The following is a 26192-nucleotide window of genomic DNA, read 5'->3' as shown; positions in this document are numbered from 1 at the left end:
AAGACTGGATAGACTTGGTTTATATTCTCTAGAATTTAGGAGATTGAGAGGGGATCTTATAGAAACTTACAAAATTCTTAAGGGGTTGGACAGGCTAGATGCAGGAAGATTGTTCCCGATGTTGGGGAAGTCCAGGATAAGGGGTCACAGCTTAAGGATAAGGGGGAAATCCTTTAAAACCGAGATGAGGAGAACTTTTTTCACACTGAGAGTGGTGAATCTCTGGAACTCTCTGCCACAGAGGGTAGTTGAGGCCAGTTCATTGGCTATATTTAAGAGGGAGTTAGATGTGGCCCTTGTGGCCAAGTGGATCAGAGGGTATGGAGAGAAGGCAGGTACGGGATACTGAGTTGGATGATCAGCCATGATCATATTGAATGGCGGTGCAGGCTCGAAGGGCCGAATGGCCTACTCCTGCACCTAATTTCTAAGTCAATGAATATTTTTAAGAGATAGATAGATTCTTGGTTAGTACGGGACCGGATGTCTGAGGTTATGGGGAGAAGGCAGGAGAATGCGGTTGAGAGGGAAAGATAGATCAGCCATGATTGAATGACAGAGTAGACATGATGGGCTGAATGGTCAAATTCTGCTCCTATAACTGATGAACTCATGATGATAGCTAGATGGGGGAGGGAACGGTGAATGGATGACATTCAAAGGTATCAACAAATTCCAGCCGATTTCAGAAACTTTTCCAACTCACACAGGAAAAATTAAATTAAATTGGCAAATCTCTCTGACACTGCTCTCCGGGACAGGCAGTATCTCCGGAGAGAAGGAGTGGGTCGAGACACTGCGCCTAAGAACATTTTCTTCTTAAAACCCACACGTTTTTCTGCTTTATGTTCCTCTAATTTCGCTTTGTGGACACCTTGTGGAAATAGTAACTCCTCACCACAGGAAGAGACCACTTAGAGACCACTTCCCTCTCCTCTCTTGGAACGAGGGTTAATGTGAAGATAGACACAAAAAGCTGGAGTAACTCAGCAGCATCTCTGGAGAAACGGAATGGATGACGTTTCTGGTCTGAGGAAGGGTCCCAACACGAAACATCACCCATTCCTTCTCCCCATAGATTTTTTTTTTAACATTTCAAAATAGACTTTATTCAAGTAATAAATATATACAATACAGGAACCGTGCAAAAAAAATAATGTGACATTATCGGAGGTTATACAATCATTCAATACTGTGTACACAAATTACACAAATGTATCCCCCACCCATGCCACTCATGTGGCCCACTGGCATGGAATCCCTTCCATATATTTTTTGAGGGGCGTCTCCACCACACCCTGCCCCCCATGTCCAGCAGTGGAAAGAAACCTCGATTGTAGTCCTCCCCCACCGAGCCTTGGCGTTGGCTGCACCGCGGTCCGGCATTCCCCGACGGACATCTCGGGAAGTCAAAAAAGCCTGTTCCCTCTGTGTTATCCCAACATTTTGTGTCCATCTTCGGTTCAAACCAGCACCTGCAGTTCATTCCTATACATTACAGCGAGCTGTTTGTTTTGATCTCTTGTCGCTCAGTGACATCTCACTTACTTTATAAGGTGCACGGTGTTGCAATACTGTGAGACAGCATGTTTGGTGATGGCAGGAGCTGATTGTGCTTCTGGGAATGAATGCTTCCGATAGCCAGGCTGCCTACAAGTCATCGTAAGGGATTGTTTTGACTTGAAGTGCTTCCTTTTTCTGTCAGGGTGCAATCAGTAATTCGTCTACCATGATAACTGCCATGCATTTGACAGGAGACAAGGCGCCAGGTGTGCTGCACAAAACACTGATGTTATCGACTGATGTCGAGAGACAAAACCTTACCCTGGAGTCGTACAGTCGTAGACGCACACAAACTGGAAGCTCGCCTTTCATCCCACCGAGCCACTACAGACCAACGAGTACCTATTGTTACACCCCCCCCCCCAACCCATCCTCTTTACTCCCTGCATTTCCGCCAACTCCTCTCAGAATCGACCACCCACCTACACACCAGGAGAAATTAGCTGGCAGATTTCTGGGATGCAGTAGGAAACCGGAGCATCCGGATGGAATCTATGGAGGTTCGGGGAGTGGGGGGGGGGGGGGGGGGGGGGGGGGTGGGCATGCGCAAACTCCACAAAGACAGCAGTGGAATCAGAATTTGCATTGCTGGAGCTGCGAGGCAGTAACTAAAACCAACTGCATCAATCTGCTACCCCATTGCAGCTAGACACAAAAAGCTGGAGTAACTCAGCGGTTCAGGCAGCCTTCGTCTCGACACGAAATGTCACCCATTCCTTCTCTCCAGTGATGCTGCCTGTCCCGCCGAGTTAATAGACAATAGACAATAGGTGCAGGAGTAGGCCATTCGGCCCATCGAGCCAGCACCGCCATTCAATGTGATCATGGCTCATCAGCCCCAATCAGTACCCCGTTCCTGCCTTCTCCCCATATCCCCTGACTCCGCCATTTTTAAGAGCCCTATCTAGCTCTCTCTTGAAAGCATCCAGAGAACCTGCCTCCACCACCCTCTGAGGCAGAGAATTCCACAGACTCACCACTCTCTGTGAGAAAAAGTGTTTCCTCGTCTCCATTCTAAATGGCTTATTCCTTATTCTTAAACTGTGGCCCCTGGTTCTGGACTCCCCCAACATCGGGAACATGTTTCCTGCCTCTAGCGTGTCCACACCCTTAACAAACATATGTTTCAATAAGATCCCCTCTCATCCATCTAAACTCCAGCGTGTACAAGCCCAGCCGCTCCATTCTCTCAGCATATGACAGTCCCGCCATCCCGGGAATTAATCTTGTAAACATACGCTGCACTCCCTCAATAACAAGAACATCCTTCCTTAAATTAGGGGACCAAAACTGCACACTATACTCCAGGTGTGGTCTCACTAGGGCTCTGTACAACTGCAGAAGGACCTCTTTGTTCCTATATTCGATTCCTCGTGTTATAAAGGCCAACATGCCATTCGCTTTCTTCACTGCCTGCTGTACCTGCATGCTTACTTTCATAGACTGATGAACTAGGACCCCCAGATCCCATTGTACTTCCCCTTTTCCCAACTTTACGCCATTTAGATAATAATCTGCCTTCCTGTTTTTGCGACCAAAGTGGATAACCTCACATTTATCCGCATTAAGCTTCATCTGCCATGCATCTGCCCACTCCCCCAACCTGTCCAAGTCACCCTGTATCCTCATAGCATCCTCCTCACAGTTCACACTGCCACCCAGCTTTGTGTCATCTGCAAATTTGCTAATGTTACTTTGAATCCCTTCATCCAAATCATTGATGTATATTGTAAATAGCTGCAGTTCCAGCACCGAGCCTTGCGGTACCCCACTAGTCACTGCCTGCCATTCTGAATAGGACCCGTTATGCCCCTGTCCCACTTAGGAACCTGAACGGAAATCTCTGGAGACTTTGCGCCCCACCCAAGGTTTCCGTGCGGTTCCCGGAGGTTACAGGTGGTTGCCGGAGGTTGCAGGTAGTGGAAGCAGGTAGGGAGACTGACAAAAACCTCCGGGAACCTCCGGGAACCGCATGGAAACCTTGGGTGGGGCGCAAAGTCTCCAGAGGTTTCTGTTCAGGTTTCCTAAGTGGGACAGGGGCATAAATCCCTACTCTTTGTTTCCTGTCTGCCAACCACTTCCATGTCAGCACTCTACTCCCAATACCATGCGCCTTAATTTTGCCCACTAATCTCCTATGTGGGATCTTATCAAATGCTTTCTGAAAGTCCAGGTACACTACATCCACTGGCTCTCCCTTGTCCATTTTCCTAGTTTCATCTTCAAAAAATTCCAGAAGTTTAGTCAAGCATGATTTCCCCTTCGTAAATCCATGTTGACTCGGACCGATCCTGTTACTGCTATCCAAATGTTTGGTTATTTAATCTTTTATAATTGACTCCAGCATCTTCCCCACCACCGATATCAGGCTAACTGGTCTATAATTCCCTGTTTTCTCTCTCCCCCTTTCTTAAAAAGTGGGATAACATTAGCTACCCTCCAATCCACAGGAACTGATCCTGAGTCTATAGAACATTGGAAAATTATCACCAATGCATCCACGATTTCTAGAGCCACTTCCTTACGTACCCTGGGATGCAGACCATCAGGCACTCTAGCTTTTTTTGCGTCTATCTTTGGTTTAAACCAGCATCTTCAGTTCCTTCCCACACACCAAACTGTAGCTCAGTTTCCAAGGCATGGCACAAGTTCCCTGATTGTTTCTGGACTCAGAGCCAAAGAGAGAAGGATCTTCAGTTGTGGAGCTACCAAAATTACCTTAGTACGTTTCAATGAGGTTAGACAATGGACAATAAGTGCAGAAGTAGGCCATTTGGTCCTTTGAGCCAGCACTGCCATTCAATGTGATCATGGCTGATCATCCCCAATCAGTACCCCGTTCCTGCCTTCTCCCCCGTATCCCCTGACTCCGCTATTTTTAAGAGCCCTATCTAGCTCTCTCTTGAAAGCATCCAGAGAACCTGCCTCCACCGCCCTCTAAGGCAGAGAATTCCACAAACTCACCACTCTCTGTGCGAAAAAGAGTTTCCTCGTCTCCGTTTTAAATGGCTTACCCCTTATTCTTAAACTGTGGCCCCTGGTTCTGGACTCCCCCAACATCGGGAACATGTTTCCTGCCTCTAGTGTGTCCAAAGCCCTTAACAATCTTAGGGCTTGGAATGAGGTTCCCCCCTCATTCTTCTAAACTCCAACGAGTACATTTCAAGAGAGTTTATTATTGTGTCCCAGATAGGACAATGAAATTCTTGCTTGCTGCAGCACAACAGAATATTGTAGGCATAAATACAGATCAAATCAGTGTGATCATATACCATAGAATATATATATATATATATATATATATATATATATATATATATATATATATATATATATATATATATATATACACAGATAAAATGCATTAGGTTGTTATATTTCATAGTTTGTTTGAAGTTGTGTACCTTCGATTTTCCAGCATCTGTAGTTCCTTCTTAAACACCAATATGAAACCGCTGGCTCCACCACCTGCGGCTCGAAAGGCGAATCCACCTCCACCCGCTACTCGCATTCTGCGGTCTCCCGAGCGACTTGGTCTGTGGGCAGGCATCCCCGTGACCGGGGTTCCCTGGAAGTTCGTGACTGGGGTTTCCCCTTTGTCCCGACTTTGCCCCGGACTTTTAGCAGGACCTCTAAGTGGAGGTTCCTGCAAGACGATGAAAACCTGAAAAAGTTTTTTTAAAACTTACCTTAGGTCTGCTGCTGGCAGGAGAATCACGTCCACCCTGCCAGTCGTAACGCAATGCGATAGACGATATGGCACGCATGCGTACTGGCGGGGTCTTCACGTAGTCACTCACGTGATTCCGAAGTAAAATAGTCTGATGGCTGTGGGGAAGAAGCTGTTCCTGAATCTGGATGTTGCAGATTTCAGGCTCCTGTACCTGATGGCAGCGGAGAGATGAGTGTGTGGCCAGGATGGTGTGGGTCCTTGATGATGCTGGCAGCCTTTTTGAGGCAACGCCTGCGATAGATCCCCTCGATGGTAGGGAGGTCAGAGCAGTGTTTACTACTTTTTGCAGCCTTTTCCGCTCTTGGATGCTCAGGTTGCCCCGTATCAAGCCACGATGCAACCGGTCAGCATGCTCTCTACTGTGCACCTGTTGAAGTTCGAGAGAGTCCTCCTCGACAGGCCCAGTGCCGTCAAAAGCTCATCATATGTTAACCCACTCATTCCTGGGATCATTCTTGTAAACATCTTCTGGACCCTCTCCTAAGCCATCATTAGGCAGATTTAGAATATCAGGAAGCTCGTTCCAAAATGAAAAGGTTGTCAGTGGTGTGGCGTTCTCCAGTGGTTAAGCAATGGACTTGTTTGCAGCAAGTTGTCTCAGTAAAGATGTCGCACAACACATCAGCACTGACAGTCGTACAAAGTGCATGTTGTCTCTTCTTTATTTTCTGACTTGGCTTTAGAATGGGTCTGGAAGGGCCAGGAATATATTGGAATAGCACAAATCCAATTCTGCTTGCTGAACAAAAATGAGGACGTTGAACAGTCACGACACGTTTTGAAGGGAGCATTTCCTGGTGTCCCAGGATAATACTTTTATTTAGCTTTACTGTAGATAGTCATATACTCTGGACGCGTGTTGAAGGACTGCGCAGACCAGCTGGCTGGAGTCTGTACGAGGATTTTCAACCAGTCTCTGGCCCAGTCCACTGTTCCACCCTGTCTGAAGTAATCCACCATAGTCCCCTTGCCCAAAAAAACCCACATCTCCAGCTTCAATGACTACTGGCCAGTCGCACTCACACTAGTGGTGATGAAGTGCTTTGAAAAACTGGTCCGGGGTCACATCACATCACTCCTGCCCCGAAGCTTTGACCCCCACCAGTTTGCGTACAGAGCAAATAGATCTACAGAGGACGCTGTAGCCACAGCACTCCATGCTGCACTGTCCCACCTGGAGCAGCGGGGGAGCTACGTGCGGATGCTCTTTGTGGACTACAGCTCTGCTTTTAACACCATCCTTCCCCACAAACTGGTGGACAAACTGGGGGACCTGGGACTTCCACACTCCACCTGCATGTGGATAAATAGCTTCCTGTCGTGTCGCAGCCAGAGAGTCAGAGTGGGCCATCACACATCCACGGCCCTCAGCCTCAGTACCGGCTCTCCACAGGGCTGCATGCTGAGCCCCCTGCTCTACACCATCTACACACATGACTGCACCCCCGGCCACCACAGCAACACCATTGTCAAATTTGCGGATGACACCACGGTGGTGGGACTCATCTCTGGGGGGGACGAGTACGCCTACCGGGATGAGGTGGAGCAGCTGACAGTGTGGTGTGAAGAAAATAACCTGCTCCTCAACACCTCAAAGGCCAAGGAGCTCATAATAGACTACAGGAAGAAGAAAACGGACATTACACCATTAATCATCAGAGGGGACTGTGTGGAGAGGGTGGCGGATTTCCGCTTCCTGGGAATCCACATTGAGGAGGACCTGACATGGAGCGTGAACACCTCTGTGCTGCTGAAAAAGGTCCAGCAGAGACTGCACTTCCTGAAGGTGCTCAGGAAGAACAACATCACTCAGAGACTGCTGCTGTCCTTTTATCGGTGCTCCATAGAGAGCATCCTAACATACGTGTATGTGTATGCATGTGGTACACCAGCTGCATAGCAGCTAAGAGGAAAGCGCTCCAGAGGGCCATTGACAACACCCAGAAGATTGTCGGCTGCCCTCTCCTCACCTTGGAGGACCTACACAGTTCCCACTGTCTCAAGAAATCCCAGGACATTATAAAAGACATTTCCCACCCCTGGACACTCCCTGTTTGAACTGTTGCCGTCAAGCAGATGGTATAGATCAATGAGGACAAGGACAAACAGGCTCAAAAACAGTTTTTATCCCACAGCAATAACTACACTTAATATAGCCACCAAATGAGCGCAGGTGCGCTACATACCAAAGGGATTGTGCAATCGACAGAAGAATGTATAGTTGTGTGTTTATGCTTGGTTTTTTCATGTTATTTATTTTAGTTGTTTATTTTGGATATTCTCTTTTACGTATCGTTAGCTTTTAGATAATGTGTGAATGGTGCACTGACTGGTTGGCATTTTTTATTTTGTTGTACATGTTTACATGTTATAATGACAATAAAGAATCTATCTATCTATCTATCTATCTATCTATCTATCTATCTAGATAGTCATATACTTTGAGCGCTCGGATAGGGAGAAGCCAACAGGAGGAAATGTGTAGGAAGGATGCTGGTCTAAACCGAAGATAGACACAAAAAACTGGAGTAACTCAACGGGACAGGAAGCATCTCTCGAGAGAAGGAATGGGTGACGTTTCAGATCGAGACCCTTCGAATCGACCTGTAACGTCTCTATTTTCCTTCTCTCTCCAGAGATGCTGCCTGTCCTGTTGAGTTACTCCAGCTTTTTGTGTCTATCTTCAGCCAACAGGAGGAGCCTGAACTTAAGGTCCGGACTGGGGAAAGAGAATTCCCATTTAAACATCGCAGTGCAGGGGAAGTGGAATGTGCCTCTATCAGCTGTTGCTATCAGCTGTCACGCCCCTTCACTGCTCTGGCACTGTGATATTTCAATTACTCTGTGGCCCATCCTCCGCTTTGGTTCGGAGCCCTTACTGCTATTTTAGTTTGTGATACTCAGGCTTGTGGAGCCGCTTGTCTTCTTCAGTGCCATTGCAAGCTGCCGATTGCCCTGTGAATTCAGCCATGGGTCTTAGGTGTGACCAAGATGCCGTCTTAATGATTGACGCTCAGATTCTGTTCTGCGCAGTCTCCCTCGAATGATGATCCTTTTGCGGGCACTACATCATTCTCTCAGTTCGCTCAAAGGGATGCTTAAGGAGCTCCCAGCTATTTTGTGCCTGAATCCATCATTCCCCTCTTCTCATTAGCCAGATTTTAGTTTCGTTTAGTTGAGAAGTAGTGCATGGAAACAGGCTCTTCAGCACCGACCAGCAATCCCCACACACTAACACTATCCCACACACACTAGGGACAATTTAAACATACACCAGAGCGAGCAGCACCGGAAATTGGAGGAACAACACCTCAAATTCCGCTTGGGGAGTCTGCATCCTGGGGGCATGAACATTGAATTCTCCCAATTTTGTTAGTCTTGCTGTCTCCTCCCCTTCCTCAGCCCTCGGGCTGTCTCCTCCCATGCCTCAGCCTTCGGGCTCCTCCTCCTCCTTTTTCCTTTCTTCTCCCCGCCCCCCCTCCCACCCCTCATCAGTCTGAAGAAGAGTTTTGGCCCGAAACGTTGCCTATTTCCTTCGCTCCATAGAGCTGCCACACCCGCTGAGTTTCTCCAGCATTTTTGTCTACCTTAAACATACACCAAGCCAATTAACCTGTACGTCTTTGGAGTGTGGGAAGAAACCGAATATCTTGTAGAAAACTCACGCAGGTCACGGGGAGAACATACAAACACCGTAAAGACAGCACTCCTGGTCAGGATCGAACTCGGGTCTCCGGTGCTGCAAGCGCTGCAAGGTAGCAAATCTACCGCTGCCCCACCGTGGCTTGAATGGTCAGCCAATCTTTCCTTGCCCATCCATGACTCTTGAACCTAGTCCTAATCCAAAACAGCGAAGGTGTCTTTAAATGTGCAGCTGACCATTATACGATCCTTCATCCAGTATTTCCAGAATGCAGAAAAGGATCCCTTTGAATGTAAGATGGTAGATGAACATCATCTGACTGTCCTGACCCTAGAAACATAGAAACATAGAAACAACACAGAAGCATAGAAACATAGAAAATAGGTGCAAGAGTAGACCATTCTGGCCCTTCGAGCCTGCACCTCTATTCAATATGATCACGGCTGATCATCCAAAATCAGTACCCCGTTCCTGCTTTCTGTCCACATCCCTTGATTCTGTTTGTTCAAATAGCCTGGGGGAAAGCAAGAAACAATGAAGGGAACGCTGAGATAAATATTACACAGGGTGTGCGTGTCTGTGTGTGGAAGCAGGGGGTAGGGGGTAGGGGTAGGTGTGGGTGCTTCGGGGAGTTAGCCTTACCTTTAATATTTAAACACAACTAAAACATCTGAATTAATCTGGTACCTGTTCCTTGTAAACCAGGGGTCAGCAACCTTGTTCTGCATAGGGGCCAGGACGCATGTCTCCCTGTGAGCGGATGGCGGGCCACATCTATCACGTGTGCACATGGATCCCGCCCGGATAGCACGCAACAAATCACGTGTTCACATGGATCCCGCCCCTTCGAGGATGCCACCCGTAGCACTGGCCCCTAGTTACGGGCGCTCACGAACATGGCGCACCTACGGCCCATTACCTTGGATCTGTCCTGAAGGTGGTGGCTCCAATACTCATACTCACTCATCCCCGGCCAATTGACAACCCCGATCCCCACAGTGAAGCCCAGACACAGAAGGTGCGCGGTCGTGCCGGTGGCTTTGCGCAGGACGCGATACAGCCAAAGCTCGGCCGCACTCGTCAACGCTCAGCAGCTCTGCCAATATGGACATCAGCGCAGGGCTCCTTGCGTCACCACGCCTGGGCGCCGCGGCCTCGGGCCCTGGGAGGTACCGGAGATAACGGAAGTCTGCGGGCTGGAGGATTACGGGGAAAAAATACGCCTGTGGGCCGGATGATTTCGGGTTACGGGCCTCATCCGCCCCGAAGGCCGTAGGTTGCCGACCCCTGACGTAAACGATGGCCCTTTGGAAAATTGGGTCCGAGGGCAATGGGATATTAGGTTGCCAATGGCATAAATATTGTCCACAGTATATCGATGTTTACAAAGGTGTTGTGTGCAAAACCACAAAGATATTTTGTGCTGTTCTTTAAAAACCAAGTGAAGCTCTACCCACATGACAGCAATGAAGTCTCAGCCTTTTGACATGAGTATTGGCAACATCTTACTTAGAGATGTGCCGGTGTCATGCATCATTTCCTCTGTTATGACTTATTTATCTGCACTAATCTCACAGAATAACATTTGAAAGCTCCTGGCTGTGTCAAATAATGTACCCACTTGTTCAGCTGAATAGATCATGTTATGAGCGTTTCTTTTGTGTTTCCCAGTTATTCAGGATGGGATTTGTTTTGTCTTGTAGTGGCACAACTATGCTTTGAGTTAAACAATCGGTAATCACAGCTCCAGGACAGTGGAATCCATGCATAGATGCCTCTATTATTAGCCCCAGCTTCTCTTTCTAAAGGTTAATGCACTTCAATCATTTCCTATTGATTTTTTTTCAAACATTGCTATGCCTAAGTCTGAGCACTTTCTTCTGAAAAACCCACATGTTTTTCTACCTTATGTTCCTCTAATTTTGCTTTGTGGCCACCCTTGTGCAAATAGTTACTCCTTGCCACGGGAAGAGACCACTTAGTGCGGTCACTCCCCTCTCCTCTCTTGGAACAAGGGTCAATGTGAAGATAGACACAAAAAAGCAGGAGTAACTCAGCGGGACAGGAAGGGCCTCTGGGTAACACTTCTTCAGAAAGGTCACCCATTCCTTCTCTCCAGAGATGCTGCCTATCCCGCTGAATTACTCCAGCTCTTTGTGTCTATTTTCGGTTTAAACCAGCATACAGTGTGGAAACTGGCCATTCGGCCCACACCGGCCAACATGTCCCAGCTACACTAGTCCCACCTACCCGCGTTTGGTCCATATCCCTCCAAACTTGTCCTATCCATGTCCCTGTCTAACGGTTTCTTAACATTTGCAGTTCCTTCCTACGCAAGGGTTAATGTAAGCTGGACAATGAGGGCCACTACACCCTTCGGTGGAAAAGTCATCACAGTGATTCAACATGAAACGTGGCTGATTTATGATCGCCATTGAAAACTCTGGTCATGTTTAAAAATCTCATTTCTAATCAGGACCGATGATCACGGAACCATTATGGGCCTGTCCCACTTACGCAACTTTTTCGGTGACTTGCCGGCACCCGTTATAGGTCATTACAGGTCGCTGAAAATTTTCAACATGTTGAAAATCCAGCGGCAACCAGAACAATGTACGACTCTTTGGGCGACAAATCACAACCATACATGCTTCACCCCGCGACATGTCACCAGGGTGTCTGTCGCCTTTATGGTCGTGAGTAGTCTCCTCAGTCGCCCAAAGAGTCATAGTGTCTTTCCGGTCACCGCTGAATTTTCAACATGTTGAAAATTTTCGCCGACCTGCAACAACCTATGACGGGTGTGGGAAGTCACCGAAAAATTCACGTAAGTGGGACAGGCCCATTACTGCGATCATCTCTTTGCTCAAAAATCACAGGTGGATGAAACGTGAAGATAGTCTTGGCTCGCATTTCCTTCCATTTCCTTCCATTGCTATGCAGATGATACACAACTCTATCCCTTCCTGAAGCCTAACAACCGATCAAATCTACTTAACCTTATCCACTGCCTCGAGGATATAAAGTGTTGCATGTCCCTGAACTTCCTCCAACTAAACGAGAGTAAGTCTGAGGTCATCCTTATTTTTTGACTGTTCCTTCGGGGGGGATGCGACCTTTCCTGCCGTATCCCCCGTCTCTGTGTCCGTCTGCGCTGAGACCTATCGTGGAGCTGGCGGCCTCCAACTGCGACCGACCTCGAGGCTGCGGAGGCAGAGCCAAGACTTACCAACACGAGGCTGGCCGACTTCGTGGCTGTGGTTGCGGTGCGACCCAACTTCCGACCCGATTTTGGAGCCTCGGAGGCTCAGCCGCGGGCCGGTGGACGACATCATCGGGAGCTCGCAGGTCACAGGTGGTGACCTGTTTTTCCGGAGCTCCCGCAACTACAGCTGCGTCCGCTGGACTGGAGGGCGGCAGCTTCGGCAGCTTCGACCGCCCCGGGCCGCGGAGTTTGAACCGGCCCGTTTGCGGAGCACGGGTTCAGCCGCAGGACTTACTTACCATCACCTGGCGGGGTCACAACATCGCAGGCTTGGATTGCCTCAGCGCAGAGGGAGAACTAGGAGGGAAGAGACAATGACTTTGGGACTTTAAACTGTGCTGCGTGTTTGTTATTTATTCTATGTTATGACTGCAGGCTAAACCATTTCGTTGCACTGAAAAGACTCCTGACGGGCACCCGAAGAAGGGACCACATCACCCCGATTCTGGCCTCTCTCCACTAGCTCCCTGTGCGGTTCTAAGTAAATTTCAAGATCCTCCTTTATGTTTACAAAGCCCTTTACGGGCTTGCCCCCATCTACATCAAAAGTGCTTACCCACCACACCACCCCAAGGTTCCCGAGATCGGCCTACTTGGGGTTACTGCACATCCCGCGGTCTAGGCATAAGCTCAGGGGCGACCGCGCCTTTGCGGTTGCAGCTCCTAGACTGTGGAACAGCATCCCTCTTCCCATCAGAACTGCCCCCTCCATCGACTCTTTTAAGTCGAGACTTAAAACTCATCTTTCCTCTCAAGCCTTTCTTGACGTCCTCTGAGGGAGGGCTATATGTATGTATTTATGCATGTACTTAATCTATGAACCAATGTTGTATAACGTTAGTACCTCCACCAATGTAAAGCACTTTGGTCAACGAGAGTTGTTTTTTAAATGTGCTATAGAAATAAAAGTGACTTGACTTGCTGTAATGTGAGGTTACCACTGAACCATTGTAGTACTTCGACATGGTGCAGCACAAACTTAAATAGTCATCTATTAATCTGTTTGCTGGAGAAATTGTTGACAATAAGAACTTCTGAAAATTAATAACTTAATTGTTAATTGTTGGTAGAAGCACAAATGCTCAGCTAGTTTAGTTTATCGAGGTACAAGCTGCTAGAGGAGGTAGTTGAGGCTGGGACAATCCCAATGTTTAAGAAACAGTTAGGTCAATGTGAAGGGCAGGTTTGGAGGGATATGGACCCAACGCAGGTGGGCAGGTGGGATTAGTGTAGTTGGGACATGTTGGCCGGTGTGGGCACGTTGGGCCAAAGGGCCTGTTCCAAGCTGTATCTCTCTATGATTCTAAAAGCTTTTGGTGCGCGCTAACCAGTTAGCAAGAAGACAATACGTGATTACAATCGACCTATTTTCAGTATATAGAAAGATGATGAGAGAATAACGTTTCAAGGATAGTCCACGGGTCACCAAAGAGGTAGATGGTAGTTCAGCACTGCTCTGATTGTGGTAGGATGATTCAGTTGGCTGATAACAGCTGGGAAGAAACTGCCCCTGACACTGGTGGTGGTGGGCATGGAAATTAGTCAGTTAGCTACTCGTCTTGCTTTGTGTGTGGCGGACAATTATATGCTCTCTGGCTCATGCTTTCTGCAGTTGTTGGGAAATTCCAGCACCGAATCTATATTCCAACATTCATGGGCAGATGTTTAACAAACCTCTTAGCATAATAGAGCTTGCCAACTACAGAAATCAGCTGCATGGAAACAGATGGAGTGTATTTTTGTTTCTCAGAATTCTCTATTGAATCTCAATACAAGATAGAAACATCTATATATTACTAAAACTCTCTGTTTGTTTGTTTGTATGCGTGCATGCGTGCGTGTACCTGAAATCCCAAAACCCCGCCAAAACGGTATATGATAGCACTTCATTTTTTGGCCCACCTTACTCACCATTGTTCTGGTTTGTAAATGAAACAAGTTTCCTTCAACTTGATGGTATATTTTACAAGTTATTGACATTTTAAACTTTACAAAAATCACTATTCAAACCACTTTTCCACTTGTCCTGCCCGTCAGCCGCGTTCGATGTCACAATGAGGTCACAATGGGATCCCGAATCTCAATTACATTAAATTCGCGATTTTCAAAAACAATCAGTTTAATCAAATTCTTCTGTTTTCATTAACAGCTAACATTGTGTTTAGGTTATTTAAAGGAAATACGCGATTTTCATTGAGAATTTCATTAAAAAATACATTGCCATTTTCATTTTGGGGGGGGGTGGGGTGGGATGGGGAGAAGTTTCATTTAATAATAAGTGATTTTCATTGTGGTAAGTGGGATAGGGACAGGTGAGGGGTGGGGGAGCAGAGGGATAGAGGGAGAGGAGGGGGGTAGGGGGGAGAGGAAGGGGAACGTGGGGGAGGTGAGGAGAGTGGGATAGAGGGAGAGGAGGGGGGGAGGGTAGGGGGGGAGAGGAAGGGGAAAGTGGGGGAGGTGAGGAGTGGGGGAGCAGAGGGATAGAGGGAGAGGAGGGGTGGTAGGGGGGAGGAGGAAGGGGAAAGTGGGGGAGGTGATGAGGGAGAGTGGGATAGGGTGGTGGAGGGATAGAGGGAGAGGAGGGGGGAGAGTGGGGGAGGTCGGGAGTGGGGGATAGAGGGAGAGGACGGCAGTGGGGGAAGTGAGGGGGAAAAGGGAGAGTGGGATAGGGGGAGGTGAGGAGTGCGGGAGCAGAGAGATAAAGGGAGATGAGGGGGGCAGGGAGGAGAGAGGGATTATGGATGGGGGAGGGAGGAGTGACTGAGAATAGGGGAAAGAAGAGGGAAGGAGAGGTGAGGGAGGGAGTGGGGGAGGGGAGGAGGAGAGGGGAAAGAAGGGGAGGGTGAAGAGGAGAGGGAGGGAGGGCTGGGGGATGAGGGGAAATGGAGGAGGATAGAGATAGGAAGAGGGATGGTGAGGTGCAGTTGGTGGAGGGTTGCCGTGACTGGCGTCACAACGGGATTCCCTCAGCCGCGCCTGCGCAGTTGGGGCTATGGGTCAGTGGTGGAATATTGCCCTGGGGCACACGCCCCAACGGATCCACACCTGGTATAGTAGAAACTTAAAAAAACAGGTGCGTGAGTAGGCAATTTGGCCCCTCGAGCCAGCACCGACATTCAATATGATCATGACCGATCATCCTAAATCAGTACCCCGTTCCTGCTTTGTCCCCATCTCCCTTGATTCCGTTAGCCCGAAGAGCTAAATCTAACTCTCTCTTGAAAACAGCCGGTGAATTGTCCTCTACTGCATTCTGTGGCAGAGAATTCCACAGATTCACAACTCTCTGGATGAAAAAGGTTTTCCTCATCTCAGTCCTGAATGGCCTACCCCTTATTCTTAAACTGTGACCCCTGGTTCTGGACTCCAACATTTGGAACATTTTTCCTGCATCTAGCCTGTCGGATCCCTTAAGAATTTTATATGTTTCTATCAGGTCCCCTCTCATCTTAAATTCCAGTGAATACTAGCCCAGTGGATGCCTTTCTTTCTAAGGGGTGGCACAGAGGCGTAGCGGTAGAGTCGCTGCATCACAGCACCAGGGACCCTTGTTCGATCTTGACTACCCGTACTTGTCTGTACGGAGTTTGTACGTTCTCCCCGTGACCTGCGTGGGTTTTCTTCGGGAGCTCCGATTTCCTACCACATTCCAAAGACGTTCAGGTTTTGGGGTTAATTGGCTTGGTGCAATTGTAAATTTTCCCTAGTGTGTCGGACAGTGTTTATTATTGCCCCTGTCCCGCTTAGGAAACCTGAACGGGAATCTCTGGAGACTTTGCGCCCCACCCAAGGTTTCCGCCCCACCCAAGGTTTCTTCTATGTTCTAGAACATAGAAGAAGCGGAAACCACTTTCGACCATTAGGGAGACTGACAAAAACCTCCGGGAACCTCCGGGAACCGCACGGAAACCTCGGGTGGGGCGCAAAGTCTCCAGAGGTTTCCGTTCAGGTTTCCTAAGTGGGACAGGGGTTAGCGTGCGGGGATCGCTGGTCTGCGTGGACTCGATGGGCCGAAGGGCCTGTTCCCAAGCTGTATCTCTAATTTAAACTAAATAATAATGTATATAGAGAGCCTTTTTAGAGCAATATTATCATGTATCTGTACTGCACTATTAGATTAAAAAGCAATAAATACATTGAAACTTGATGTTAGACCAACTGTTGGTCATTGACCTGTGAATTCTAGCTACATGTGCCTTAATGTAATGGACATTTGCTTGGAGTTACATTGTACACACAAATGGAATCTCCTTCACTCCATTGTTCTTGGTGGTTATTGTTGAAAGGTTATTGTTTGCCTAAATCAATCCTGTTCGGGTCATGTTAAGCTTGAGCCCGCACTGGAAAAGACATTTAACTCTAAAACCAAAATATCTGCTCTAACGTTGGTCTGTAAGTTTGCAATGATAACCATTCCACAATGGAGAAGCATGCGGGATATTTCTAATCAGTTTTTTTTCATTATTATTGGGAATTTGGCAATGACCTTCAGATATTGGTGGTGACCATGTTTGATGAACAACAGGGTGGCACGGTGGCACAGTGGTAGAGTTCCTGACTTACAGCCCTTGCAGCACCAGAGACCCATGTTCGATCCCAACTACAGGTGTTCAGAGTTTGTACATTTTTCCCCATGACCTGCTTGGGTTTTCTCCGAGATCTGTGGTTTCCTCCCACTCCAAAGACATACAGGTTTGCAGGTTAATTGGCTCGGTGTAAGTTTAAATTGTCCCTAGTGTGTGTAGGATAGTGTTAGTGTGCGGGGATCGCTGGTCGGCGTGGACTCGGTGGGCCGAAGGGCCTGTTTCTGTTTCTAAACTAAACTAAAGTACTATTACTTGCATAATAATGGTATCCCAACACACTTCTGGGAATTTCTGTATCAAGGATTGGAAAGTAGTGCTTCTCAGTGTCAATAGTCTGTCATTTAAAGGCAAGTAATGTCCATTTATTGCTGATACAAAATTTCTTCTACCATTTCACCTGGAGAATGAGTCTGACATTGGTTTGCATACAGTGAAAGGGCTGAAACATCTACAAATGAGGGCCACATTTGGAGATGACACCATTGTAATGGGCAGATCCTGAACAATGATGAGACAAGTACAGGAACGAGATAGAAAGTTGAATAAGATGGTGATTATACAAAAATACCAGCAAGCCAAAGGAGATAGATCATGACTTCAGGAAACAAGATGGTGTACACACCACAGTCAATGGTGCCAAAGTAGAGATGATCGTGAGCTGCAGGTTTGTAGTTGTAATCATCACCAATAATTTGTCCTGGACCAACCTTATGGAAGCTATGGCCAATAAAACATGCCAATATCTCGACTTCATCACAAGGTTAAGGAAGTTCAGCATGTCTCCAACGACTCCAATCAACTTCCACATTTTCACCGTAGAAAACATTCTGTCGGCATACTTCACAGGTAAACTTCACGTAACCCTTCCTTTCCCTCTCTCTCCATCCCTCCCCCTTCCCAGTTCTCCGACCAGTATTGCTGTCTCCGACTACACTTTATCTCTGATCGCTTTGTTGTTACCACCTCTCAGCTAACAAATTCTGCACGTTGCATTTTTCTCCTTTTACTACAAGCCTTGTACAGGTACTTATTTACGGTCTGATTGCACTTTCTGGTTAGAATGCAAAAAAACAGCTATTCACTGTATCTCGGTGCAGGTGGGAATAATAATTTGATAGCAATACTGACAACAATACCAATAGGTCCACCTTCAAGAGTTGCTGGAGTCCAGTGACGGAAATCGCTATCAAAATATAGAGGGGACCAGGGGACAGGGGGCACACCATTTCTTGGTGGCCGTGCTTGCATGCGCACACTCACACACACACACACGAGCCTTCGGAGGCCTCTGTGGGCCCTGTGAACGGTAATTACAGCTCAATCCAGCGCTAAATGCAGCTCAACTCGGCCTGTCTCGCCGGATTAACCTACAGCCCTGCCTGGACTGACGGAATACCAGTCCGGAGCCGTGGAGCTAGCGCTGGTTCTCCGAGCTGGCTGTGGACCTGGGCCATGTTTCCCTTAAATCCAGGCAGGGCTGTAGGTTAACCTGGCGGGGCAGGCAGAGTTGAGCTGGGTTTAGCGCTGCTTCTCTACGCTGGCTGTGGGCCTTGGGCCACTACGCCCATCTGACTTCCGACGTCTCTGGCCACCCCTGGGCGTGGGTGGGGGGGGGGGGTGGCATTCGGGTGGGGACGGGGATGGTCCAGTGGAGGTTCGGCAGCGATTGCAGCACCGGACAGCCGGGATCGACCCTGGCTGCAGATGAGGCGAAAGTCTGTGTCCAGGGCCAAAGCTATGATCTGTGTCCAGGGCTGCCGTTGTGACCCTATGACCTGGGCACGTCTCCCTCCTCCAATCATCGCACTCAATCATTATGTCCCGCCCCCATTGCCTGCTGACTGACGTCTCTCTTGCCCAATTGGCGCCCTCGATCAGCAGTCCCACCCCCAATCTCGCAGAAAGCGGAGATTTCACCAGGTTATAAAATCCGGATTACAAAAAATTGGTGGGGGGGGGGGGGGGGGGGGGGGGGGGGGATCGTCCCCCAACTCTCAAAACAGAGGCCTGCCCCCCCCCCCCCCGGGATTTCCGCCACTGCTGCAGTCTCAGAGTATTATTTCATTTGGAGAAAATACTACTGACGGCACAACACCACTTCAATGCTGCAGCGCAGACTTTTGTGTACAATCCGTTGAAGGGTACACAAAATAAAACTGACGGGTCTGTCCCACTTGGTGATTTATTCGGCGATTGCCGGCTTCATTGACTCACGTTTCAGGGTCGTCGAAAGATTTTGAACATTTCAAAATCCAGCGGCGACAGAAAACTTGAGGAGACACGCCGCGACTTTTTCGGTGACCTGATACATCAGCCAATGATGCCGGCAGTCGCCGAAAAAAAATCACCAGGTGGGACAGGCCCTTAAGTAAAAGTCTTTTGACCATTCTAGTCAAAGTTCATCCTTCAATCCCTAGCAGGAAAAACAACTGAAGTTCTCTGTAATTGTGGGAGCCTGCTGACCACCAACCTACCATTGGGTTCGTCTTTACCAAAACAGCAATAGGACAGAGATTAATTATGTGACAGTACAGCAATTTGAGGTGCTACTGGGAGGTGTTTTAAAGTAGTATATGCCAGTTATTTTATTTCATAGATGGGAACAGCAGCCCTGCTGTAAATTATAGCCCAACTGAGTTATAGTAGACACTGATGGTTTTCCCGTTTTATGAAGAGAAACATATGGAGTTGTCGAATGCAAATCTCGGAGCACTAGTTTGAAATAAATCCCTCTGTCGAAAGTATCAAACAGAGAATTTAACTCATCCATCACCATGAATTAAGGTCTTCTAATAATCTCAGGTTTAGTTTTAGAGATTAGTTTAGTTTAGTTTTTGAGATACAGCGTGGAAACAGGCCCTTCGGCCCACCGAGACCATGCTGACCAACGATCGCCGCATATTAACACTATCCTCCACACACTAGGGACAATAGTCCAGGACAAGGGGTCACAGCTTAAGGATAAGGGGGAAATCCTTTAAAACCGAGATGAGAAGAACTTTTTTCACACAGAGAGTGGTGAATCTCTGGAACTCTCTGCCACAGAGGGTAGTCGAGGCCAGTTCATTGGCTATATTTAAGAGGGAGTTAGATGTGGCCCTTTGTGGCTAAGGGGATCAGGGGGTATGGAGAGAAGGCAGGTACGGGATACTGAGTTGGATGACCGGCCATGATCATATTGAATGGCGGTGCAGGCTCGAAGGGCCGAATGGCCTACTCCTGCACCTAATTTCTATGTTTCTATGTTAATAGAAGCCAATTAACCCACTGTACAAACCTGTATGTCTTTGGAATGTGGGAGGAAACCAAAGATCTCGGATAAAACCTGGTCAAGGGGAGAATGTGCAAATTCTGTACAGACAGCACCTGTAGTCTGGGATCTACCCCGGATCTCCGGAGCTGCAAGTGCTGTAAGGCAGCAACTCTACCACTGTGCCATCGTGCCACCCGGTGTGGTACAGATACAATGTGGAACCAGGGCCCTTCAGCCCACCAAGTCCACGCCGCCCAATGATCACCCAAACACTAGTTCTATTTTGGACCAGTTTTGCATCCTACACGCTAGGGGCAATTTACAAAAGCCCATTAAGCTACAAACCTGTACGTCTTTGGAAGGTGGGAGACAACCGGAGTACCAGGAGAAAACCCACGTGGTCACGGGGAGAACATACAAACTTCACATAGACTGCACCTATAGTCTGGATCGAACCCAGGTCTCTGGCACTGTGAGACAGCTATAACGTGACTGCTGCACAACTGTGCTCTGCATGGCTTCAGGCTGGCCCAAAACATTTAATCAATAACGTTTATTTGATGCATAGAGATTATTGTAAAATACAGTCAGGACCGTCACTGCATTTAGCAAGATGCCACTATGAGTGAATATACAACTAGATTTATCATTCAGCACAGGAACAGGTCCTTTCAGCCCATCTAGTCCATGCCAACCCATATCTACCTATCTATGCTGATCCATAGAGTTAGGATCCCTCGTTGGGGACCCCCGGAGGAGAAGAGCTCTGACCAGGCAGCCTGCGGCCTTCAACAAATTGAAGCCACGGTCTGCGGAGCTTCTAGCCGCGGGCACGGTGGGGACTTACCATCCAGAGCGGGATCCCTCGCTGGGAATCCCTGGAGAAGAGCTCCGATCCGCCAGCCTGCGGCCTACGTCATCCTGAAGCCTTGGTCTCCAGCAGGGAAGCACCGATCCGGGACTTATCTTCCAGACGATAGGGCCTGTCATCTGTCTGCCCACAGCAGCGACTGGGGAGGTTATGTCCCTGACCACGGGGGAATATGGAGGGGGACTGACTATATTCTGTGCCTTCCACCACCAATGCTGTGAAGAATGCTGTGGTGGATGTTTGTGTTAATGTGTGTTCTTTTTTATTATACCACTGCTGGCAAGTTCATTTCACTGCACTTTATTGTGTATGTGATTAATAAATCTGATTGATTGATTGATTGATTGATTGATTGATTGATTGATTGATTGATTGATTGATTGATTGATTGATTGATTGATTGATTGATTGATTGATTGATTGATTGATTGATTGAGAGACAGGCTTTCAAGGCTAATTGGCTTGGTACAAATCATAAAATGTCTCTAGTGCATGTAGAGTGGTGTTAATGTGTGTGGATCGCTGGTCGGCGCGGAATTTTGTACTTTTGTACTTTTTCTCCCACATCGCAAAGGTGAATGTATTGGTGTATTGATGAATGTTTATATTGGTGCCACTGTAAATTGCCCCGAATGGCAGTGGCTAGTGGGAGAATCAGGGGTTGTTAATGGCTACGTGTGAAAGAATAGATGGGATTTTTCTCTGAGCTGACATAGACACCATGGGCTGAATGGCTTCTTCTATGTTGCAATGAAAGTTGCAATTCCGTCACTTTCCTGACTTGGGCCTTGAAAATGGCAGAATTATATGTTGAGAGATTAGTCCGTTCTGCAGAAATCACTGCAGCTTGGATGAGGTCCATGGCCAGAGTGAGGGCCACCGTATATTGGAGGAGCAGCACCTCATATTTCACTTGCGCAGTTTACGCCCCAGTGGAATGAACATTGACTTGTCTAATTTCAGGTGGTCCCTGCTTTCTCCTCCCCTTCTCAGCTCTCCCTCATATCCCACTGTCTCAGCCTCTTCCTTTCTTCTCCCTGCACCCCCCCTCCCTCCCCACCCACATCAGTCTTAAGAAGGGTCTCAACCTGAAATGTTGCCTATTTCCTTCGCTCCATAGATGCTGCCTCACTGAGTTTCTCCAGCATTTTTGTCTACTTAAAAACTAGGTGGCATGATTAATACGTTTGCTGATGACCGCAAAATTGGTGGTATGATGTACAAGTGAAGAAGGTCACTTAATATTACACCAGGAACAACCACTCTATCCAAGCCCTTTACTATTCAGTACATTTCAATGAGGTCCCACCTCATTGTTCTAAACTCCAGAGATTACTGGCCCAGTGCTGCCAAATGCTCATAGATATTAGATACTACATAGATACTACACTATCCTTCCAAATGTACAAAAGCCCACAAGATGTCATGGACAACTGAAAAAATGGCAAGCTCCATTTATTTTCCACTGACTGTAACTTTCCACGGCTGTAACTTGTTCTTTTGGCTCAGTGCCACTGTTTCTCTATTTTAAACACCACAGAAATTTTATTTCTTTAAATAAACCATGTTAGCTCCATTGTCTCAATTAGATGCACACCAGGAATAGAAATGACAGCATGGAGGTCTTTTTGTTGGTTATCTATTATTGTTGGTTATCAATATTCATGGTCTCAAAATGCAGATAGGAAATGTTTTATGAATTAACAATGCAAGCTTTGTTTAAGAGGAGCACAAATCAGGAATTCAGCTAGAGAATCTGGCCAATTCCATCTGCTCACTCATACATTAATTTTAATAGATAGTCACTGACACAAAGTGACTCAGACATTGCCCTTGAATACAATAACATATCTTTCTTTAGTGTGAAATTCTACGTTAATTTTTGAAGCCGATCCCATTTTTAAACTCTTTTAGATAATTATTGTATGGAATTTATTATACATTATTGTACAGCACCATACAAGACCGCAAGATATTGCAGTGAATTGTGGACGCAGCCCAGACCATCACCCAAACCAACCTCCCTTCTGTTGACTCCATTTATACCTCATGCTGCCTTGGCAAGGCCAGCAGCATAATCAAGGACGAGTCGCACCCTGGCCACTCCATCTCCCATTGGCCAAAAGGTATAGAAGTGTGAAAACGCACACCGGCAGATTCAGGGACAGTTTCTTCCCAGCTGCTATCAGGCAACTGAATCATCCTACCACAACCAGAGAACAGTGCTGAACTACTATCTACCTCTTTGGTGACTCTCGGACTATCCTTGATCAGTCATTGCTGGCTTAACCTTGTACTAGACGATATGCCCTTATCATGTATCTATACTAGCACGCAACAAAAGCTTTTCACTGTACCTCGGTACACGTGACAATTAGCTAAATTCAACTGAAATTAAGAATTTCAATTCTCAAATACTTCAATGACAAATCATTTAAATATTAGTGCCTTGAAAATCTTGGACACCTGCCTCACATCCTTATCAGAATGAGTTAATCAAAGATATTGATTTATTTTTAGTAGCATGCTTTATATTGACAACCCACTGCAAATACAACAAACAGGTGACATTTGTAAAATGTTCCTTTAGTTTAGAGATACAGCGTGAAAATAGGCTCTTTGGCCCACCGAGTCCATGCCAACCAGTGATTCCCGCATACAAACACTCTCCTACACACACAATGGACAATTTTTGCATTTACCAAGCCAATTTACCTAAGTCTTTGGAGTGTGGGAGGGAACCAAAGATCTCGGAGAAAAGCCATGCAGGTCACAGGGAGAACGTACAAACTCTGTACAGACAGCACCCATAGTCAGTTTCGATCCCAGGTCTCCGGTGCTGCAAGCGCTGTAAGGCAGCAATTCTACCGCTGCACCACTGTGCCGCCCTGTTAATGGATTCTGTTTCATTGCCACACAAGGATCTCCCTAAACTTGCTGCGCTTTCTATATGTTCAAGAGCTTCTTGTAACCTGATCTCTTTGACTTCTGCTGGTATTACAACTCTGGGCTGGTGGTGGTTTTAGAATGGTGGAGGGTTGCCAACAGCAGGTTCATGATATTCCCACAGTCGGTGCTGCACTCCCAATATCAAACTGCAAATCGTGGGCATTGCAAATCCCAGCCAGAGTGGAAATGGTTGGGTCATTAGACTGGCGATCAAGTGTGGAGAAATTGGCCAATTCCGTGTGCAATGCCATAGATTCCTTTCACATTGATATAGAGTGACTCTGACTTTTGCCCTTCTGTTTAGTTTAGGGATACAGCAAGAAAACAGGCACTTCGGCCAAACGAGTCCATCGTCACCCATTCACACTTGTTCTGTGTCACCCTACTTTCTCATCCTCTCACCCATGCACTTGTACTTATTATCCTCTGGTATCTGATAGAACATAGAGCATATACCATCGTCCAGCACATGAACAGGCCTTTCAGCCCATAATGCCTGTGCTGAACATGATGCCAAGTCCAGCCCTTATCTACTGTATCTGTGCATAATCAAGTCAAGTCAAGTTTATTTGTCACATACACAAACAAGATGTGCAGTGAAATGGAAGTGACAATGCCTGCGGATTGTGCAAAAAAACTACAGAACAGAATAGAACAGAATCAGTATTTACATATTAGAAAAAAAACAGCAATTTAAAAAAGACACAACAGTAAATTAGCCACTGGTGAGATAAGAGTTTACAGTCCTAATGGCCTGTGGGAAGAAACTCCGTCTCATCCTTTTTGTTTTCACAGCATGACAGCGGAGCCGTTTGCCTGACCGTAGCAGCTGGAACAGTCTGTTGCTGGGGTGGTAGGGGTCCCCCATAATGTTGCTGGCTCTGGATCTGCACCTCCTGATTTATAGTTTCAATATATACACCTGCATTCTCTGCACATGTATGTGCTTATCCTAAGCCTCTTAAATGCCACTATCATATTTGCTTCCACCACCACTCCTGGCACGTGCATTCCATGCATTCACCGCCATTTGTGAAAAAATAATTGTCCCGCACATCTCCTTGAAATATTGGCCCTCTTAATCTTCTGGATCGGCCGACCATAGTGGACTATAGTATTGTGAGCAATTTTAACCACCATATCTGAGGAAGGATGTGCTGACTCTGGAGAGGGTGCAGAGGAGGTTTACAAGAATGATCTGACAAATTAGTGGGTCAACATATGATGAGCTTTTGACACCACTGGGCCTGTACATAGCTGGCGTTTAGGATGAGGGGACACCTCATTGAAACATACAGAACAGTAAATGGCTTGGGAAGAGTGGATGTGGAGAGGATGTTTCCACCAGTGGGATGGTCTAGGATCAAAGGTCATAGTTTCAGAATTAAAGGACGTTCCTTTAGGAAGGAGATGAGGAGGTATTTCTTTAGTCAGAGGGTGGTGAATCTGTGGAATTCTTTGTGTGTAGCTACTTGCCTGGTTTATCTGATTTCCCATGACAATGGGTGAATTGCAGCTACAGCCTAAAGGAATTGTCACTTCCTTATCACCCCTGCTGAGAGAGTCTCAGCAATTAGCTGAGAAACAATCAGATCCAAAATTAGCAGATACAATCTGGCTGCAACTAATGTAAATGTAAAATAGACACAAAAAGCTGGAGTAACTCAGCGGGACAGGCAGCATCTCTGGAGAGAAGGAATGGGTGACGTTTCCTGGTCGAGATCCTTCTTCAGACTTAATTTGTCTGTAGATAAAAGTGCTGGCGAAACTCACCGAGTGCAGCAGCATCTATGGAGCGAAGGAAATAGGCAACTTTTCGGGCTGAAACCCTTCTTCAGGCTGAAGAAGGGTTTCAGCCCGAAACGTTGCCTATTTCCTTCGCTCCATAGATGCTGCTGCACCCGCTGAGTTTCTCCAGCACTTTTATCTACCTTCAATTTTCCAGCATCTCCAATTCCTTCTTAATGTCTTTAATTTGTCACCTTGTTCTGTTTCATAAAAACATGGTCTTTCATTCCAATTACAATCAACAGCTTCAATATCAATCCCCGTACACTTCATTTTGCTCTACGTGGTAGAATATGGATTTTTTCCCTGTAGACCTGAGAACAACATAGCAAAGGGTCAACCACAGTTCTCTGGTGCCTAAGTTAAGTTATCTATTAATGGGTTGTGGTGGAGTCAGTAAGGTCAAACGTTTCAGTTGAAATTGTTAAATTGTGTGAAATTGTCTACTCAAATTGAAATGGTTCAAAACATAGTATAATGATTTGAGGGGACATCAACTCCTGACAATCCCATTGTAAGGGCGGCACAGTGGCACAGCATT

This window comes from Leucoraja erinacea, chromosome 2 (assembly GCF_028641065.1).
Source record: "Leucoraja erinacea ecotype New England chromosome 2, Leri_hhj_1, whole genome shotgun sequence".
In the NCBI taxonomy this organism is placed as follows: domain Eukaryota; kingdom Metazoa; phylum Chordata; class Chondrichthyes; order Rajiformes; family Rajidae; genus Leucoraja; species Leucoraja erinaceus.
This window is presented reverse-complemented; position numbering follows the sequence as displayed.